The sequence below is a fragment of the Bos indicus genome, chromosome 17 (assembly GCF_029378745.1).
Source record: "Bos indicus isolate NIAB-ARS_2022 breed Sahiwal x Tharparkar chromosome 17, NIAB-ARS_B.indTharparkar_mat_pri_1.0, whole genome shotgun sequence".
NCBI classification, from domain to species: Eukaryota; Metazoa; Chordata; class Mammalia; order Artiodactyla; family Bovidae; genus Bos; species Bos indicus.
The window spans coordinates 19,360,026-19,366,025 of NC_091776.1; positions in this window are offsets into that span (position 1 = coordinate 19,360,026).

The following is a 6,000-nucleotide window of genomic DNA, read 5'->3' on the forward strand; positions in this document are numbered from 1 at the left end:
GTAACAGCAAAGAAAATAATGGCCAATTCTGAGGGTTTCACAGTCCTTTCCTTATCAGAATCCTCTCAATACAGAATGAAGCCCTGCTTTTGCTTTTTAGCTCTGAGAGTCTTGCTGAATTTGTTGATTTACTAGGCCCTCCTTTGCCCTGAAAGCACAAAAGCTTTTTAAAAAGTGTAATATTTGACCTTTATTTTTTACTTCAAAAGCTAAAATTCCTTCAAAATTTGTAATTTGTCACTCCTTTTTCATTCAAAATAAGTACTCATTTTTGCACTGAATTTTATTCACATAATTATGTGTGGTTTTCTGAGTCCCTTCCCCTCTGCTTAAGGTCCAGGAGATTTAGGGTCTCCTTGTCTGTTATTTAATTAGTTCCACTGACATATAGTTGGTGTTATGGTCTTTCAATTTCACTTTCCTTTTTGTTTCTCCTTCTTTATTTCATGTTTTAAACAGTATTTATCCCCCCCACCCCCAACTTTAGAATGATTAAGAAGTTTCAGAAATACTATAGATAGAAATTTAGTACTAAGAATGCTTAAAAGTAATAGAATTGTTGCAGGGAGGGGGACCCCTTTCAGGGCCCGAAACTGGGCTCTTTTCTAACACTCGGAAATGAATTGTCCAAGGAGACACATTTGCTGACAAAGCAAGAGATTTTATTGGGAAAGGGCACCCGAGTGGAGGGCAGTAGGGTAACAGAACCCAGGAGAACAGCTCTGCTGCGTGGCTCGCAGTCTCGGGTTTTATGGTGACGGGATTAGTTTCCCGGTGGTCTTTGGCCAATCATTCTAATTCAGAGTCTTTCCTGGTGGTGCACGTATCGCTCAGCCAAGATGGATGCTAGCGAGAGGGATGCTGGGAAGTGGACGGACACGCGGTGTCTCCTTTAGACCTTTCCCGAACTCTTCCGGTTGGTGGTGGCTTATTAGTTCCGTATTCCTTATCAGGATCTCCTGTCATAAAACAACTCATGCAAATGGTTTCTATGGTGCCTGGCCAGGGTGGGCGGTTTCCATCAGTGTGCTTCCCCTAACAGAATCATGGCTTATTTTGTAAGTAGGTATAAGTTTTTCAAGGTCACATTAATTTCCAAGTTAGTTCTGGAACCTAGTTTTCTGTCTCTTACTCTAATATTAGTTACAGTATTTCTAGCTTCTCCTCTAAAATATCACTTACCCAAGCTCAAACTATTAAGCCTTTATTAAAATATTCAGTTCACTTGCACAAAATGTAAATTATCATAGAAAACTCACCTTCAGTGTTAGTAATTTCCTCGCAACAATTAGATCCTAAAGAGAGCATGGAAAGTAAAAATCACATATAGGCACATTTACTAAATCACCCTTGAAAGTTCTTTAGCTCAGGAGCAAGTGAGGTGCTTCTCCCAAAAGAGACACAGGAAAACTGAGGCCAAGGAGAGGTGAGAGCAGATTCTGGTTTCTCATCTTGTGCTCGCTCTGCAGAAATGCGTATTGAGCAGGATCACGGGGTTGCCTACTGCACTATTGAAATAAATACCCAGCTATAATAGGTTGGCATTCATACTGTCTCCTTGCCTCTCTCTCTCTCTTATCTCCAGTTAAGTCTCTGTTAAATCAGACTACATCAAGGATAAAACTGGCATATGTTCCCAACTGGATCCTTAGGATTTTAATAGCATCTAATTAGACTATAGTAGAAGTCCACGTGGAAGAACGATTTGGCCAGGTTAACACAGTTGAAGGCAATTACTTCCCCCCAATCCAAATAAAATTGAATTTCTTCCTTCCCAATCATTTGGATAACTGTGATCTTATAAATTGATCTATGATTCTTGGCACAACTGAATGTCAACTCTAGCTATTTGCCATGTGAGCCTAGGCATAGCTCCATTAATACACAACTCACAAACATCAATATGTGTTAAAGATACATCTGGGGATTTGTGACAGCAATGAAAATTGCCTTTGTGATGAGCTAGAAGTAATCATTGTATGATAATTAAGCATTTAAAAATACCCATTGTGTACTACAGGAAGATTTCAGTATTTGCCATTTTTCCCCCTACAATAGATGATTTGCTACATTTATTCTTTATTTGTCTTTCTTGTGAATACATTTATTGCTAACGCTTTAGCATTATTGTTAGCTTCATTGCATAATTAGTGGTATTCAGTCACTGCTTTTTAGTTTGAAAGAACTGTAATTAGTTTTCATTCACTAGTGGCATTTATGCAGTATCAGGGTCATTGCCAAAGGTATAAGGACTGTAATTCTATTGCTAGGTTTTAAATTCCAACAAACTTAAAAATCTATTTTGTTCATTTTAAGTAATAAGGGTGTGAGTTTCAAATTATATAATTTCATTCTCCCTGGAGAAAAGGATATTATAGGATTTGAATGAGCCATGTGTATATATACATGAGGTATCAAGTTGTTCTCTGTCTGAAGTAGAAAATTCTATTCTCACTATTTAGCTGGTTAATTCTAAATAACCCAAATCATGTTTAAGAGATTTGTTGTTTTATCCTTTCTCCACCAATTGTGCGCAAAAATATTATTAGTTGGTAAAAATGTGAGCTTGTATAATCCAGCCATGCTGAGTTCAAAGTCCACTTGATTTATTAAGTAGTGCTTAACTAGTCAATTATGAAGATTAAATTCAATACTGTTTGTGAAGTGCTTAAGACAATGCTCATATATATTAGTTACTATAATCATGTCTTTATATTTGTGCCGCCAAAACTCTTGTACTTCTAAAGGCTGTTCAAAAGTTTCTGATACAGGGACATAATGTCAAAAAACCTTATTAGGGTCAGACTGTTCTGCAATTAAAAAGAAGGAAGACACAGATCAGAGTGAGTAGCAAATGAAGGAATGTGCCTTGAAGAGTGTTTTATTAATATTGCTACAAATAATAGAAATTCAAAGCATTAGAGATGTTTTAAATTCTGCCTAAATTCTGAGGCCCATGTGCTCAGATTTCAGGCCTTTGCTTTGTTACTGGGGCAAGAACTTTTGACGGTGTGTACATGCTGCAGTGTGTGTTGGGGAGAGGTATGAAGGCACATGCATGTGCTGCTGGTGGGGGGCCACTGAGCTCAAGGTAAGCTGGGGAGTTCTGAAATCACTGTGGCCATCTCAGGAATGACCTTATCTTTGGTGGATCAGTGCTCTGCATGTCCTGTCTACTGGATCTTGTCATTCAGATAAGTGAGCTTCCATTTGTTGCGGAAGGGGGACCACTTCCAGGGCCCGAAACTGGGCTCTTGTCTAACACTTGGAAATGAATTGTCCAAGGAGACACATTTGCTGACAAAGCAAAAGATTTTATTGGGAAAGGGCACCCGGATGGAGAACAGTAGGGTTAAGAGAACCCAGGAGAACAGCTCTGCCGTGTGGTTCGCAGTCTTGGGTTTTATGGTGATGGGATTAGTTTCCAGGTGGTCTATGGCCAGTCATTCTAATTCAGAGTCTTTCCTGGTGGTTCACGCATCGCTCAGCCAAGATGGATGCTAGTGAGAGGGATTCTGGGAAGTGGACGGACACATGGTGTCTCCTTTTGACCTTTCCCGAACTCTTCCGGTTGGTGGTGGCTTATTAGTTCCGTGTTCTTTATCAGGATCTCCTGTCATAAAACAACTCATGCAAATGGTTACTATGGTGCCTGGCCAGGGTGGGCGGTTTCCATCAGTGTGCTTCCCCTAACACTTTGCCTCTCTTGTTTTCATCATACACTTTTGGGTTTCTCACTTACCGACTTAGGAAACCCTGTGCTGTCACCACTGCCTCGATTCATTAGAAGTTCGTGTTCTGACACTGATTTCAGAGTTTGGAAACAAGTTTATGGTTGTATAGTAACTATGGAGAGAGCAAGAATGAGGAGGGAAGAGTTAAAAGTAGCTCTGTGCCAAAAATGTGTAATGATAATATGAGCTAACACTTTAGCTGGTAGCCCTTGCTTTGTGGGGCAGGTGCTGTTACAAGGCTTTTATGTACATTAAGTTTTTAAATTCTTACAAAAACTTTATGAGGCAGAGACCTTTGTTGTCCTCACTTTGTAGATAAGGAAACTGAGGTAAGACTGAGGCGTGTTGGCACTGGACCCAGGATTTCTGTTCTTTGGTGATACCCCGTGTTATGCTCCTTCTATGTAGTGGTTGCAGGGAAATTCTTGCCTCTTCTCTGTTTGTTTGGACTGGCCAGGGATGTCCGTCTTTCAGCTTATCACAGACTGATAAATAGGAATCGATCTGCAAGACTTCTTTAATTACTATGTATATTTTTAAATTAAAAATATAATTTATTTTCCCATTCCTACAGATCTCTTTTCATCAGCTATATTCTTATTTTTATTTTATATTGGAGTATAGTTAATTTACAATATTGTATTTCAGGTGTACAGCAAAGTGATTCAGTTGCACATATACACATATCTATTTTTCAAATTTTTCCCCATTTAGATTATTACAGAATATTGAGTAGACCTCCCTGTGCTATACAGTAGGCTCTTGATGGTTGTCTGTCTTGTATATCATAGTGTGTGTATATTAATCCCAATTTATCCCTCTCCTACCACCTTTCTCCTTTGGTAACGGTAAGTTTGTTTTCTAAATCTGTGAGTCTGTATAGCTATATTTCATATATATTACTACGGTCTGCTTTATACAGAAATAGAATTGGACAGTTGAACCAATCATTTGGGTTATTAAAGCAAAAGAATAGATTTATTGTTGAGAAAAAAGTTGAGATTTTAGATTGAGTTACCAAAAGCACTGATAGCACGCACATGATGCTGGGTTAGCAGATCTTGGAATCCAGATACCTTGTGCTCTGAAAATACTTGGTATGTGATATTTTTCTTTAATTTTAACATTTTAATCATATGCATTTAAAATATGTTACCAGAATCGAAAGGTTCTCGTTTTTCTTTCCAGATCTGGAAGCCAGAGAGAAGAAAGTGTTAAACAGTTGAGAATTTTTTAATTAGGGAAGAGGAGCTGGAGGATGAATAGTAAAGTCACAGAGAAAAACAGGCTAGAGCACAGTTCTCACTAATAATTTTCAACTAATTGATAGTTGGCTAAAAACTGGTTAGTTAATTAATTATTCAAAAGACTGGTCTTTAGTAAGAAAAATTACAAAAACAAAGCATTGAAAGCCTTGCCAGAACTCTGAAAGGAATTTTCATGGGCTGAATACAGGCAGGCAGTGGGCATCCAATATGCAGAATATGAATCCCCTCTACTTTTTTTGCAATTTTCTTTGGATGGTCTCAAGATTCAGTTTTGTATGCAGACCAGGAGTGATTAAAGGCAGACATTGGGATTCCAGGGATGGGAAATGCACTAAATCTGACATAGGAACATCTGAGTCATAATTCTGTGTTTCTTCGGGCTTCTGATCTGTAAAATGGGTAATATGTGTGCTGCCAGCTATATAAAATTGTTAAAAAGAAAGACAAAATGAACTACTATTTCAAGAGCATGCTGAAAATCTGTTAGAGACAGAAAAACTAGAGTGCATTGTGGTAGAGTAGGTACAGGCAGGGGAATGCCGAGAGTAAAATGCAATAGAAATGGATCCAAGTTCCTTGAGGTAAGTGGTTACTCTAGGCCAGCAGCTCAGTCCTGACCACACATCCCCAGTGAATGCTTTAAAATATACAGATACCTGCTGCTCACCTCCAGGGTTTCTGCTTTAAATGTTCTGAAACTAGGCCCAGTTACAGATTTTTTTTTTTTTTTGCCCAAATTCCCAAGGTAATTCTAAAGAGCAATTGAGGTTAAAAACCCCTGCTGTAGGGTTTCTCAAACAAAATGTGCAATTGGGGCAAAATGGACACATTGACATTTTTAGTTTGAAAAATTAAAACTCTCTTCTTACAAATGGGTCTAATGTAAATGCAATTCATGAAGACAGTGTTGACAAAAAGAGGTGACCGCTAATCAGAAATACTGTCATACGTACAGAAAATGTCTTTCATAGTTGGAAGGTCCAAACTAAAATGAAACA